Source organism: Mus pahari, chromosome 6 (assembly GCF_900095145.1).
Source record: "Mus pahari chromosome 6, PAHARI_EIJ_v1.1, whole genome shotgun sequence".
NCBI classification, from domain to species: domain Eukaryota; kingdom Metazoa; phylum Chordata; class Mammalia; order Rodentia; family Muridae; genus Mus; species Mus pahari.
Genome location: NC_034595.1, coordinates 8,966,741 through 8,982,942, shown reverse-complemented (window position 1 = coordinate 8,982,942; position 16,202 = coordinate 8,966,741). Strand labels below are relative to the sequence as shown.

The 16,202-nt window shown below is 42.2% G+C and overlaps 1 protein-coding gene across 4 annotated transcripts in view; it reads right to left on the bottom strand.

Moving 5' to 3' along the window:
- Positions 1–16,202, bottom strand: part of Znf462 (zinc finger protein 462) — a 137,520-nt gene that overhangs the window by 87,371 nt on the left and 33,947 nt on the right. The window lies entirely within an intron of this gene.

The following is a 16,202-nucleotide window of genomic DNA, read 5'->3' as shown; positions in this document are numbered from 1 at the left end:
CAATAGCCTCTCATAGGCTCTCTTCACGGTGCCAAGCCTTAAATCCTTTTCATGACCCCTTCAGTCAGGCTGTACCTTCACCAATGGTTTTCCCTGACTTCTCAGTACCAAGCTTCAGCTGCTCTTCATGACCCCTTCATGCCTGCAAAACCAGTACCACCCGGGTGATTCTTACACATAACCATGTCCAGCTACTGCAGGAGGTACAACCTTGACTATCTCTGGAACACAGCTTCTATGTGTTCTCAGAAAACTCTTCCCAGAAGATTTCACCTCAGTGATGCTAGTCTCTCTCTCTCTTTTTTTTTTAAAGATTTATTTATTTATTATATGTAAGTACACTGTAGCTGTCTTCAGACACTCCAGAAGAGGGCGTCAGATCTTGTTACAGAAGGTTATGAGCCGCCATGTGGTTGCTGGGATTTGAACTCTGCACCTTTGGAAGAGCAGTCAGGTGCTCTTATCCACTGAGCCATCTCACCAGCCCCGCTAGTCTCTTCTTAATCACCACTAATTTCTTAGCTCCAGCAGACCAGCATCAATTGTCCCAGTAGTCCCTTCTCTTCTTGACTCTAAAGCCAGAGCTATATGGTCGAAGCTGTCAAGTTCTGCTGCTCGCTGGGGCTGGAACATATTCTCCCTCAACCCCCTATTCTATTACTGGCTTTCTGTTTTCCAGCTCTCTCTCTCTGCCTAAGCTTGGCCTTCCTGGAACTTGCTTTGTAGATTGACCTTTGAACTCAGAGATCTGCATGGCTCTGTCTCCTGTAAGGCTGGGATCAAAGGCGTGTATCACCATGCCTGGATCTAAACTTACCTGGATAGGATCTTGCACCCAAATCCTTTAATCTGTTAACTCCTAGAACATAGGATTCAGTTCCATTTCAGTTCCTGGTGCCCTTTTAATACCTGAACCATACATATATTTTATATTTTTCCTTTCTAAGCTTGCTGTGCTTGTCCAAAATGTTCTTCATGAGACTTAACCAGAGAACAAAGTCTCTGCTGGGCTTTTTTTGAGATTTCCTTTGTCAATGCAATTAATATAAATCTCTTTACCTTAGACTCAGCTAGACTCTTCAGACAAGGGCAAAAAAGCAGCCACATTCTTTACCAAAATACCACAAAACAGTCTCTAGGCCACACACTAAAATTCTTCTCCCCTGAAACCTCTTGAGTCAGGTCTGCACAGTTCAAATCACACTCAGCAACTAAGTCTTCCATATTCCTACTAAGACAGCCCATTAAGCCCAACTTAAAGCATTCCACTGCTTTCCAAAGTTCCAAACTCTACATTCCTCTAAACAAAAGCACAAGTCAGGCTTATCACAGAAATTTCCCAGTTCCTGGTACCAACTCTGGTTTTAGTCAGGGCTTTACTGCTGTGAACAGACACCACGATCAAGGCAACTCTCATAAGGACAACATTTAATTGGGGCTAACTTACAGGTACAGAGGTTCAGTCCATTATCATCAAAGCAAGAACATAGCAGCATCCAGGCAGGCATAGTGCAGAAGGACCTGAGAGTTCTACATCATCTGAAGGCTGCTAGTAGAAGACTCACTTCCACACAGCTAGGGTGAGGGTCTTAAATAACAGCCCACACCCACAGTGACACATTTACTCCAACAAGGTCACACCTTCTAATAGTGCCACTCTGTGGGTCAAGCACACACAAACCATCACAACCACTTAATGCTCATCTGAAAAACATTCTCTGGAATCCTGAGAAGCATCTCCCCCTTATATATGGAAACCATGTTTTTAGAAGAGGGAAATATCGCACATTTCTGTAAGAGCAGCTTCTCTTCTTTAGCTAAAGCAATGTATGATTTAAGCCTTCCTAAAGAATCTACACTAAAAGCTGATTATCTGTAGGCTCGTCACAACTACTAGACCAGAAATCTTAAACTAGGTAGCACAATTTACTCCAACATCTTTATCTTTCAGATAATAAACTAAAGCCCTAAGAAAGTCACCTGAGACCTTTCTGAAGGGGTTGGGGGGTGGGTGAGCTTATGAAACCCATAATTTGAGAAAGGAAGTCAACAGTAAGGACATATATGTAATTCAGCTTATTAACAGCTCTTCCTACAAGTCCATGTTTATCCATATCCAGGTATTCTCAGTAGTAGGTAAGTCATATTTCTTGCCTGGGAGGCAGATTACATTGTACCTCCAGTGTCTCCTCAATGATTCTCAGACTACTGGCAGTAGAGGCTACAGCAACTCAACTAATTGGGATGCAAAATCTCAGGTAATACAGAATCCACATGTTAGTCGCCATCAGAGTAATGCCCAGTTTTAAGATCAGGTTCCACTTTTCTCTGCAGTAGGATGCTCTGAGACCACTCTCTAGACTTCAGAGCAACTCCATTTTCTACTACACAGCAATCCTGCTTCAGATGCATTTATGAAATCCCAAGGCATACCATGGCCAAAGCCTCAAAGAACTGAGATTTTCAGGGTAACCTGCAGGAACACCTTGGGCCAGGGAGAATCTCCATCCCCAGGCAACTCCTGTTCCCCAGCACAATGATTAGACCAGACCCTCCTGTACTGGCTAGTTTTGTGTCAACTTGACACAGCTGGAGTTATCACAGAGAAAGGAGCTTCAGTTGGGGAAATGCCTCCATGAGATCCAGTTGTAAGGCATTTTCTCAATTAGTGATCAAGGGGGGAGGGCCCCTTGTGGGTGGTGCCATCTCTGGGCTGGTAGTCTTGGGTTCTATAAGAGAGCAGGCTGAGCAAGCCAGGGGAAGCAAGCCAGTAAAGAACATCCCTCCATGGCCTCTGCATCAGCTCCTGCTTTCTGACCTGCTTGAGTTCCAGTCCTGCATCCTTTGGTGATCAACAGCAGTATGGAAATGTATGCCGAATAAAAACCCTTTCCTCCCCAACTTGCTTCTTGGTCATGATGTTTGTGTAGGAATAGAAACCCTGACTAAGACACCTCCCCAGAGATTTTCCCCGCCACTTCCGCCAACCTCCAGCTTCACAGGGATTTAGGGGGTGCTACGAAGGAGGAGGCTGGCCAAGAATAGGGGTCTAGTGACCCCGAAGACTTTGATTCACTCTACTTCTTATAAATGTCCCTCAATAAACACACTAGTTCACCCAGCTGGCCTGGTTACTTCGGTTGGTCAATGTCTTTCCTATCTGGAGTAAATAGACATTTTTTTTACATTATCTCAAGAAGATTCACAAGAAAATGCAATTGATGACATGAATATTAATTATATAGTTTTAAAGATCAGGAAAGAGGATGTATGTCTGCCAATATTTAACTTCTTTGCAGACCCAACATGATAAGGGTTGATGAAGCATCTTTTAAGGGCAATATTTACCCTTAAAATTGCTATGATGAGATGCAGTTCCTGTTCCCTGCAAACTTCGGAATGGCCCATGACATGGTACCCTTGGCATTTCTAAAGTGGGACATGGCAACCCATTACGGGTGGGGGAGTTCAGAGTGTCTCTTAGAATTGAGGAGAGCCTCAGGACTTTAGAATCTTCCATAAGCAAAGCTTTCGTGCGAAATATGACATCTCCACCAGACCAGCGAGCTGTATTTTGGAATGCAAAACTAAATCGTCAACGAGAAAATGCAGAAACCACAAAGGTGTTTGGAAATTCATCATGAGAAGGGTCTAAGCTTCATGCCAGCCAAGGACTTTAGGGGTGGAGGGGGTGGGGCTTGCTGCTGCAAACAAAGACTTGACCAAGATTTAAAAAAAAAAAAAAAAGAACAAGGCTTAAACTTTAAAATCAAGAATTTAGAGACAAATTTCATTAGTTATGTCCTGCTCCAAACACAGCCAAGGTCCCTAAGACTTAAGTATTTCCAAAGAAAATAAAGCATCCAATCCCAACCTCACACTTAGGTGAGAAGTGAGTTGAGCTTAAGGAAATTTTATTACCCACAAGATTTAGGGGTGAGGGAGGAGTCTAAAAAAGTTCTAATAGTTATATCTCAATCAGCAAGTTAGGGGGAAATATCCTGAAGGAGATGACAAGAAAAAAATGGCCTGGAGAAGACCAACGAACAATCTCTTTGGAAAACCAGGACACAGAAGAAAATGATATACAGCAATTAACAGAGAGTCGATGGAGGGCGAGATCAAAGATGGGTGATAAGACACCGCATGAGATGAAAGGGCGCTGGCAGCTAAAGAAAGAAACCAATGACACAAATAATACCACTGTAGAGCTAATAAATATATTAAAGTTATAAGAGGAATAATCCACAAACCAAAAACAAAGTTGATGATGTGGAAAACAGTCTTCGGAACACTACATGGAAGGCGGAGAGGGACGAGCAGATGAAAGCAGGCAGGAGAAGATGACAGATAAGGGCTGAACACAAAGATCCAACACACAGATGAAAGTATGCTAGAAGCCGACAGCAAAGCAAAGCAAAACAAAACACACTCAGATCCGCGATAGAAAAGAGTTAAGATGACAGAGAGGCTGATAGTCCCGGGAAGAGGAAGAGAGAACCCTCAGCATTGAGACATGCTATGCCCAGGATTTCAAAGGGTGAGCTAGTAACATTGGGACATACAGGGAAAGACGCTAAGTGGCCTTTGTGTTTTTCACAGAGGGATTTAGCAACGGTCAGCATCAAGGCAGTGTCTATGAAGGGTTAAGAAAGAGAATTAAGACTCAATCATCAGCCCTAACAGTTCCTCTAATCTCAGTACCCAGTAAGTGGAATAAGGAAAACCAGAAGGTTAAGTTCATTCTCCACTCTATAGCAAGTTTGAGGTCAGCCTGGGACAATGAGGTCCTAGAGTTAAAAAATAAAAAAGGAAAATAAATAAGCAATTACATGAAACTTCAAATTGAAGTACAGGTACCTTAGTCAAGGTTAACTTCTAATTAGTAATAAAATAAAAACAATTACGTAACTTTCAATTGCTGGAGGGAGCAAATCGAAGACCATGTGGATGATCTGTAAATGCAGAGGACAAAGGAGACCCAGCAGAAACTCAACTCGAGAATGCTGATGACTGATCAAGAGCAAATGCGCATGCTCTATGGATATGAGGGAACTGGATCATTCCTCCTTTAGAAAATGTCCCTGGGTAGATGGAAAACTAAGTCTTTAATTGTGTTTTGCTTACAGAAGACATGCATACAGCCAAATGACACAGAGTTTGAGTGTGACGACATGATCGAGAAGATACCAAGCAAAATAAAATAAGGAGAGCTCCTCCTTAGTATTAGTCATGGCTAAATTCAAGACAGAAGCTCTCTGGATGGCAAAGACAAACACTTGATAACGAAAGAGAACAATCCACAGTGAAGATTTATAATGAATATCTGTGTCCACTTATCAACACCAAAAGACACCAAAACAATGGCAACAGACACAAGACAGAGGCCGGAGCATTGAATAGACTAAATGGAGACAGACAACTAAGGATATAATTAATATCATTAACAAAATTGAGTTAAGAGATACATTTTACATTTTAGATCCCAGAAATAGAAATCGTACTTTTGTGTTTTGAGTATCTGTGGAATATTTACAGAGGTTTTCAAGTGCCCACCGAGGCTTCCCAAGGTCCTTAATGCTCAAATTGAGAGATAATGAATTACAAATAGAAAAGAGTCTATTGTTTCTATTCACAGTACAATAAAGCTGAAGGGGGGGAGGAGAAGGCAGATTTCCAAGCACTTGGGGATTTTTTTTAATATTCTACTGAATAATTTCTCAGATAATCACAAAATCTGAACAGCAGACTATAACTTTTAGAAGGGTACATATCTAAATGTGGAAGTTGGCAAAGAAGAGTTATAACTTAGAGGACATTTTGTAGTTATATCAAAATTATAAGTTAAAATATAACAGGGCTGGGGGTGTAGCTCAGCTAACAGAAAACATGAAACCCTGGGTTCAATTCCCAATACCACATAAATGGATTTGGTGGCATCCACCTGTATTCCCAGAACCTAGTAGTAAAGATAGAAGGATGGAGAGTTCAAGATCTTCCTTGGCTACAAAAGACTCAAAACATAATGAATAAATAAGTTTAAAAAAATAGAAATAAAATTTCTTAAAGCAAATCTACTACTAAATGATCCAAAGACTTAGCATGCATAAAAGGCAGGGGTGAGGGGCCAGAAGTCAAACTACAGCCAGGTGTGGTAGCATACATCTTTAATCCCTGTACCTGAGCAGCAGAGGCAAGTGGACTTCTGTAAGCTAGAGGCCAGGCAGGACTACATAGTGAATTCCTGTTCTCTAAAGCAAAACATCAAAAAAAGCAAATACTGACAAGACTTAGTAAGTGTATTATTTAAACTCATATAAAACTAATTAAAATGAAATTAAAACAAAGGAGAGCCCAATTAAAAATAAAAAGGAGCAGAGCAAAACACAAATATACAAGATTAAGGTTAGGTACAAATGGAAGGGAAGCACATTCATTTATGTTACAATGCTTAAGTTATGACAATTTACCTAATATAATTAGTACTTGTCTAGAAACTCAGAGATTATCAAAATTAATTGTCAATGGGACACCTTACTCTGTCCCTACAGTGATACATGCTCATAGGAGCATGAGCGATCACACGTGCACACACACACACACACACACACACTATAAGACTAGGAAAGAGTTGAAAAGCTTATCCAACAAGGTTTGAGAAACAACAGAATTAGTAAACCAGACGCTTGTCAAACTGCCTGGCCTATTTCCAGGACCCTTACCAAAGAGACTTCCAGAGCCAGGGTAAAAGAAGCCCTCAAAACTCAGTTTCAACTGACAATAGTTAGTGGCTTGATTAGGACTGGGTGTGGTAGCTCCAGGCCAGTAATCCTAGTCCTAGAGAGGCTGAGGTAGGTGGATCTTCGTGGTTTGAGGCTGGTCTCATCTTCATAGTGCACTTCAGGCCAGCCAGAGATATAATGACATCTTGTCTCACAGATACAAAAGATCAGCCAATGCCTTCTCCAAGTATTGAGGAAAATATTGTTATTTTAAAATAATACCCGGCAGCCCATTACAGGACTGTCACTCCCTGCTGAAGTGGGGTGCTGTAATAAAGAGGCTAGTATTTTAATATAGCGAGTCCATCAAGGCTATTTGAAATGAAAAGACAATTTGATCAATACAGAAAAGGCTGGGGACACCTGATAAACTTTACAGCAAACTCAGCACCATACTTAATAATTAAAGTAGGAAGAAAACTCCCAGCTTAAGAATAAAATTTGAAACAAATTTCAGGTCAAAACCCAGACAAGTAATCAGACTATGGTGGCCTACGCCAGAAGTAGGGAGGCAGAAGCAGGGGGTTCAAGGTCAGCTCCTTGCTAAGCAGTGAATTTTTGAGGTCATTGAGAGCTCCAGGAGATCCATTCTCCAGCAAACAAGAGTAGATGAAAGAAAGCAGAACAAATTCCACAGTGCCTGCAGGGGGAGTGCAGGCCAGCACATTTGTTTAAGAAAACAGAAAGTTAAGTAAGTGGGGGAAGGACAAAGAGCTACCAGGGTTTAGTCCCAGGAAATGATGCTTCCATTCAATGAAATGAGTTCAAGATTTACTGCTGAAGATAAAGTGAAATAAAATTACAATACAGAGTAATTTGGTAGGAAGATTGACCACAAAGGAATTTCAACTCCTCTTTTAGAGTTTCTCCTCCCTCTTCATTCTTTTGTCAACTCTACCTCCGGGTCTTTAATGGCTTCATTATCTCAGGTAATCTGTACTCAGGAATTTTCTAACTCTAGCCTAAGGTCATGGAGATGATTTCCAATGGATACTGGTTCAGCCTCAAGTCTCAATCAGCAGGTTGCTACAATTCATTTAAAAGCCTTTGGCTTCTGCGAAAAGAATAGCTAGGTTCTAGTTCCATCTTCCAGAGACTTCAGAGAGTGGAAGGAAAACTGGCCAGAGTTCAACCCCATTTGTTTTCCTTTAGCGACAGGGTAAAAGAGACTTCTCCTACTTCAAAGGTGCTTTGCAGAGCCTTCCACGGGTGTCTCGCCCAGCAATCCAGATGTTTGAAGAGCTGCTTCTGTCTTCCACTCTGCCCTATCTGATTTTGGAAAAAGGTGTCCATTTTCCACGGGTCTTTGTCGGGACCTCCCAACACTCCTCTTTTCCCTATTCCTTTCCCGCCACAGTGTTAAAGTACACTCCCATTTCCCATCGGAGACGGATCACCGGACGTGGGCTCTTGTTCCACGACTGCTTCATCTGGGATCTCCTGACAGCCTCAGAATCCTTGGCTTGGTTCTCACCTCCATAACCTATCACCTCTTTTCAAACTTGAAATTCTACAAACCTCTATATCCTCACTTAGGCAAAGTGACCCCTGTATTATAGAGCTGTTGTAAGTCATGACCTGGATAAAAAAACCACAATGCCTTTAGCATCGTTCTCTGGCATAGGTAAAGACTTACTTATACTTGACATGGTTGCTATTAACTCTTTTTATAAGACTGCTTCCGTGCTCCTTGGGTTCCAAATCTCTACATCTGCCAGGGTCAGGAACAACCAACCTTCTTAGGAAGAATGATGAGGTAGTCTGACTTCAAATCCTTGTTAAACCATTGTCTATGCGGTACACCGCCACGAAAGCCCACGTTTTTCCTTTAACGAATTCCCTTCCTCAGACACCTGCAACTATCCATATTTAGCAGCTGCCCCAGAACCTTCAGTTTAGGCGTTTCCTTCAGACCCAGTTTAGAACAGAACCTCTCAACCTCAGCACTGCCTTGACACCAGAAACCAGATCACTTCCTCTGAGGGTTCCCCACCAGGAATGATAACCATCATTACGTCTTCTGGTCTTCCCTAAAACACAACAAAATGACCCCTACCAGGGCAAAATCAGTTTTGGTTGAGTATCTTTTTTTTTTTTTTGAATATCATTTTCTTCCACAGAACTTTTCCTGGTACCCCAAAGATAGGTGAACCCTGAATCGCACAAGCATTTTCCACACAGCACCATGTGCCGGTCTCCCCACACAAGCACATTAGGAGTTCCTAGAACCTACATGTTGGTTCTCTATATGGAAATAAATAAATGTCAGCCAGATTTAAAGAAGAGCCTCATAACACACTAAACGTAAACATGGGCTCCAAGGGAACTTCTTCCCCAAGGATGCATATGTGTTGGGGAAGGTTCCTGGCACCTAAAAACTAACAGGCTATGTTTTTTTTTTTTTGTGTGTGTGTGTGTGTGTGTGTGTGTGTGTGTGTGTGTGTGTGTGTGTGTGTAAGGGAGGTGCAGGGTGAGGGCATGGTGGAAACACAATGGTGAGGTCCCATCTGGCCATGAATCAGAGGCCTGGTGGCTCCGGGCTATTCCAAAGCAGATCAGCAAAGCCTTTCTGAGGCCTTGTTCCCTGTTCTCAAGGACAAGTCATGTCCCTCCCTCATCTCAATGCCACCCTTGTCTCAAGACTTGAGACACATTTGGCAGCGTGGGACTTAATGATATGTTTCTACCTCTGTCCTCCTTTTTTTTTTTTTTTCCCCTATCCTTGTGCACATTACTCTCTGCTCCTGCCTCTAGCAATGACATTTCAGACAAAGGGTATCCTCACAAAATGTCACTTTCACTAATAAAACAGGACTGCATTCCAGGAGACTAGTGTATTTGGAGGATGAGGATCATCGGGGCTGAAAAGAACTAGTAACAGTTTATTTCTATGGAATCACTCAAGACACACTAAGTCCTTAAAAGATTCACATAGTAAATTAAGAATGAGGCCACTGATGGCCAAGGCTCAATGTAGGCAAAGCTCTGGTCATCATAGCTGAGAACCCCGAGCACCTATAGCTCCTTCAATCCACAATCTTTTCCTTCAAGAATTTGTAATTTGGAAAAAACAAAACAAAGTCTTCTACTATTTAAAATACAACAATATATGCTAGTGGATAAAAACTTAGAACCCTGAACAGCGAGGACTTCTTCCGCATGGAGTTGAAAAGCACTTTCCCTTTGTCTGAATTCCAGCTTCTATAATGTTTGTAAGTTTTATTAGTGTGTGGGTTTTACAAGCTGGAAAACGTTTTTAAAGTTTAAGTGTTTTCACCAAGAACTAGGAAAGCAAGCTAACTCATCTCTCTTTATAAAAAAACAACAAAAACCAAACTTCCTCCAGGTCCACACATGGCTGTCAGCCCACACTTTAGAGAATGTGGGGGTATGTGATCACTTTGGTGCTTAAATACTTTATGAGTTCACACAATAATAAGGTCATGTGACCAAAATGGCACAGCCAAGACTGACCACAGAACACTAACTGCCTATTAGCAGATGGACCAACCTCCGTGTTCTGCTAGCCAACTTCATAACCCACATCAGATGTGTCTCCTAGGAGAGGTCAGGGGGTGGAGAAGGAATACTTATTTAGCTTCTGTTGTTTAAAATCTGTTGTTTACTCCCGTAACTGACCTTGTATTTCACTCTTATTGCGTATGGGAGGGCACAGTCTCCCACAGTTCTTGTGGGACCATATACTTTAACCCTCCCTCAAAACACATGGAAACACCTTAAATGTCTCTCCAGGAAATCTGAAAGGCAGAATTACCCTTAAAAGATAGGTGAGAGAGCAGACACACTCACCTCATTCCACAAGTGAGGTCCTGAAACCAAGATGGAAAACCTGAGACTCAGTGAGGTGAAGTCTGACTTTGAAGTGTCTTGTCATGGCCAAGGCCTAACCCATCTCACATTTAGATGCTGAAGAGGGAATCTTTGACCCAGGGTTCTCTGCTTTCATTAAAAATAAATAAATAAATAATAAAACAAAAAAATCATTTTGAATTGAGCCCAGACAAATGATCTATTGATTGGTTACTAAGTGCCAACACTACTCCCTTACGGAATATTTGTGTGCCTACCAGAATGATTCTAGACATAGAATTTTTCTCTAAAAGAAGTATGATGAGGGAGACAAAGACTGCTTTAAGGTGTGCCTTTTCTGATAAGTTAAAAATATAATAAAGCTATGGTTAACATACAAAAATTAGCAAATGAAGAAATCTGAGCACTCTAAAATGAAATATAGATTGTTCTTGTAATACAAAGACACAGAGAGGGGTGCCAATCCGGGCACTTGGGAAAAGAAGAAACTTGACTTAAGGTAGGAAGGATGGGTTTAATACTGAGTACCCTTGAGGCTGGGTATGAGTACACACCTATAATACCAGCAAATGAGAGATGGAGGTAAGAAAATCAAAACCAACCTGTGAGTCAAAGCCAGATGCTATCCAAAAATAACAACAAAAACCTAAAACCAAACACCACCACCAGCAGGATGTTCTGAAAAAGCAGAAAGAAGATCCTGGTAGCCTGTGATACTGCATGCCTTTAATCGCAGCACTTGCAAGGCATAGGCAAGTGGATCCCCGAGTTCAAGACCAGCCTGATCTACAGAGTGAGTTCCAGGATGGCCAAAATTACCCAAAGAAAGTCTGTCTAGAATAACCAAACACTAAACCAAACCAACCAAATAAAACCCCCAAAGACTTTAGCTAGGTCTTTAGCAAAGAAGACTAATAGAATCTCAGCCTAGCTCCACCTACCATCTTGACTTCAGGCAAGGCACAAAAGAACTGTTTCCTCGCCTGTAGAGCAGGACTGAAGAAGATATCGTCTATGTAGTCTCAAATGTCAGTCTCCTTTGCCACTCTCGCTTTGGAGAGCAACAGGGAACACTTAGCAGTCTTCATCAGAGGAACATAGTATAATGTCCCCTGTGTTCTGGAGATTAAAGGACACACTATGGAGGCCTTCAGGGGGTAGGAAGGGTGGTGAGACGCAGCCGCAAAGGCAGCCCCTGAGACCAGTGTCTATCGATGAGATCAAGTAAGTCTGAGCTGGGAAGGTGCACTAGGGCAAAGAAGAAAGGTCACTCCTGCAGGATATTTAGAAGGGAGGATAGACACTGGGTGAACTCCATCTGACAACCAGGTCACCACTTTCTGACTGGTCCAGAGTAACTAATGAGACGTGGCCGGGCTTGATTTTTTTTAAAAACGCATGTCAAGCATAGTATGTTCTTTGTGATAGAAGGAAATGAATTTTAAAAAATAGTTTAAAATAATTCAGACAGTCAAAAGTTCACTGGCCTATGAAAACTACATTCTCATGTATTTCCTATTTAACTAGAGAGCAAAAGATGTAAGCCAGCATTGTCTCACAGAAGCAGTATAAGGTACAATACACACACACACACACACACACACACACACTTTTAAATTTTCTGGGAGCCAGAAACAGGTGCAATTATCCAAAGAGATTATTTCATCAATCGATATAAAAACGTATAAAAATATTTTCTTTTCCTAGTAGGTTTCAAACTTCAGTGTATTTCTGACTTAGAACAGCATATCCACTCAGATCTGGCATATTTCAAGTGCCTAACAGACACGTGTAGCTCAGGGCCACCATAATAACTATCATAGACTGACAGCCTGGATACTCACCTGTGGTCGTCACCTCAGGCAGCTAAACATCTGGAGAGAATTAATTAACATTAATCTAATCACATCTGGTAATAGAGTAACAGCCCTGGAAAACTTTTCCATTCTCCTTAAGAATGAGCAAAGAATTAGGGATCCCATCTACTTAGAAAAGAATGGTATTTTATCTTACGGACATTGACCTCTGAGGTTTTTTTTTTTTTTTTTTTTTTTTTTTTTTTAAGATTTATTTATTATTATAAATAAGTACACTGTAGCTGTCTTCAGACATTCCAGAAGAGGGTGTCAGATCTCATTACAGATGGTTGTGAGCCACCATGTAGTTGCTGGGATTTGAACTCAGGACCCTTGGGAGAGCAGTCAGCTCTTACCCACTGAGCTATCTCACCAGCCCCCTGACCTCTTACTTTTATGCATCCTCTGTAAGCATGATACAAAGGTCTTTTCCGACGTGTAATGTACACGACCATTCCATTGCCTAGTCGGATTGTTCTCAGAAAGTGCCAAACCCTAATGCTGATCCGACTGAAAACAATCTTCGGCCAACAGGAGTTGCCTTGATTAGCACCTGGCTTGATTAGCAGAGCTCATCACTGTAGTCAGGACCAGAGGCTGAGGGCCCGCCTGCCAGAGTTTGAATACAGCCATTCCCACATAAGAATGGCTTGAGTTTTTATTATTATTGATTGAGGGCAGAGATGGGGATGGGGTTGAGACCAGCTCTCACTGTGTAACCCTCCCCTTCTCTTCCTCTGTCTTCCAAGTGCTGAGATACAGGCTTGAGCCTGCCTGCCCTCCCTGCCAGCTGCCTTGATGAAACAGGTAAGTGCTCTGTGCTTCCAGTTCCTCGCCCGTACACACTGGTGAACGGAGCAGCCTTTCACGAGGTCGTCGGAAGGATTAAATGAAGTAATATATGAAAATTCTTTGGGCACATAATCTTCATCTTTAATTTCAGGGACTTGTTAAACGCTCCGGAAATGTCGGGGCTACATGTCTCAAACTCAAGCAGGTTTCCAGGCAGCTTTGCACAGAGTATACAACTAGCCTGGCTACACATGCCTATCTTGACCTATAATCACACATCTGTACCCACGTGCATGCTACTCAACCTGTCTGAGCCTCTGTTTTCTCTCAGGCTACATGGGAGGGGCATCTCTCATAGGCTAAGAATAACAACACAGCTGGCTGGGGTCATTACAAAATACAGGGAGGATTACTCTAAGGCAACCAGGTTGACACGTAACCTGGCCAGTAGAAATCTAAGCTAGGCATGAAAGGTGTCCCATGTCTGTTATCCCAGCATTCAGGTGGCAGAGGCAAGAGAAGAGCTGCAGGATTGAGTTCACTTCCCTGGGTTACATAGTAAAGCCATGCATGCAAGGGAAGGAGGGAGCGAGGGAGGGAGGGAGGGAGGGAGCACATTCCTTGTCTCTCCCAAGTATCAGTAGCATGTTCTCTTTCGTTTCTCCACCTAGGCTCACTGTTGGTTTAAACACATCAGTTTGGGGGTAAGCTGACGGACACCAATTCTGAGAGGACTCAAGGTACAGGGAAAAAGTTATGACACCCACCACCGGCTGTTCCAGTGGATAACTATTGCCTTGCCAAATCGTTCCCAGGTTCTTAATCACTACTCCCATTCCACATAAGCCACAGTAAGCCATGTCAGCTCCCAGCCCCAAGGACTAGTCTGAAGAGCGTGGAGATTTCCTTCCATAGTGATACATCCTCACAAGGTTAGAGGATGTCCCCCCGAATATCCTCAACTTCCTTTAAAAGTCTAGGAAGCATCTGTCATTTGGGTTTGAGTCACCCGTGGTGTACTGGAAAGGGCTGGTCAGAAGACAGGGTTTTGGGCTCTATGCTGGCATTCAACCAGCTGTATGGCTTTGGGGAAGTTCCTTGACCCTGCGGTCCACAGAGGGTACTTGTTTCATGGGGTTGCCGTGGACTGTGTATTTATGTAATGAGTCTCGAAAGTCCCTGTTCTCCTTTACAGTGAGACTTGCAAATCAATGTAAGGTGGAGATGTCTCTAAACCTCACTTCCTTCCTCTTTATGCTTCGGTAGTGTATTTTTAGGATTTGGAAGATAGAAAGGGATTCTTGCTTTCTATCACCTGTGTCTTCCCCTCTCTTCTCGCCCAGCTCCGAAGTCAGAAACCAGCTATCCAGACCTCTGAGAGCAGGAAGAGGATGAGGCCAAGGCAACAAGCCTGGGGCCAAGATGACTCATGGCTGTGGAATCCATTAACGGTGGAATGAATGCTCTCTGCCTTTCTCCTCCTTGTCAAGTTTCTGAGTTGCAAGGTACAGATGACCGATAAAGAATTCAAGTACTTTTCTTTGCAGGTCTGAATTAATTTATACCTGCATACATATATGCACATGCGTGTACTTTCAGATCTACAGAACACATTCTTCTATCAAGTGGTATAAAAACAAAAGCTGACTTGTTAGGGGGAAAATTTATTTGATAAAGTACAGTGTATTTTCCAGTTGCCTTTTTCTCCACTGGAGTTTGGTAAATTAAACGTTACAAATTTTCAAATAGGAATAAAATGTTAAGAATAAAGAGCATATGAGAAAATGGGTCCTGAAAGTCTGAGAGTTTGCCTAGACATTGGATGGTAGCGCTAATGGAAGAACACAACACAGGGCCATGCAGATTGTATGAGGAGGTTAACGATGCCAGACTGTTATGTTAAAAAAAAGGAAATGGTCAAAAGCCTAACACTAATAAGGTTGCATTACATGCTCATATAGAAAACTACTTAATCTTCTGTCTGAGCTGCTCTTTAGTTACGTGGGGCCGGGATTACAGAACAGGAAGGAGTAAAGGACCTCAAAGGGAGCATTCCCAATACCGTGTGCCTGGATTTTCTCACACTGCAATACATATTAAAATTCTATTAAACCAGCTGCTAATAATTTTCAAATGGCTCATTAGTTCTACCCACGACCTTGGGCCACTACCAATTTCAAACCTTGTCTTCAAGTCTTAATCAACAACCTTGGATGGAATCTTCTTCTCGGAACAGCAGATGCATTGTGGGCTGCCTAGATGTTCTTCAGCATCTGGGACTTGTGTGATATGGAACTTAACCTAAAAATTCCAATCTTCTGGAAAGAAAAACTAGAGTTCCTTCTCTAGAGAAAGGTAAAACTAAACGTTTCTCTCTTGTTAAAAAACTAAAACTAAAAACCTTTTTTCTTTAAGAAAAAAAAAAAAGTCCTCGTTCTCTGTTTAGTAACAGAATGCCTAGATGGGTCTTTCAGGATTCTAGAAAATTCTCTTGTATATGCATGGTCAACAATGGGAATTCATCCAAAGGGAAAAAGAAAGAAAGAAAAAAAAATTCCAGGAAAATATACCCTAAGCTCTTTCAGCTGAATCTGAGAAAACGTCACCTTTTCTATAATCAGGGCGTGGAGGAAGGAAGACCTCTTAAGAGATTTCATTTGCAGATGTGATTTATTAAAGGGACTGAAGACGACTCAGGGAGAGATCAGCACTGGGAGCGGGAGTGTGCCAAGACCTAAAGGAATGTCCTTTTCTTGGGCTTGGAAGAGAAAATATTTTTCTCTTGTGACTGTCTTAACTTCAGAAGCAGAAGCAAGAAATGTCAATCGACTCAGAGCTTCCCTAGCTCTCCATTTCCATTCTTTCCACAGAGAAGGGGAAAGGCAGCCCATTGTGTGTCCCTGCCAACGGGGGTGGGGTGGGGTGGGGGTTAGGGGAGTGG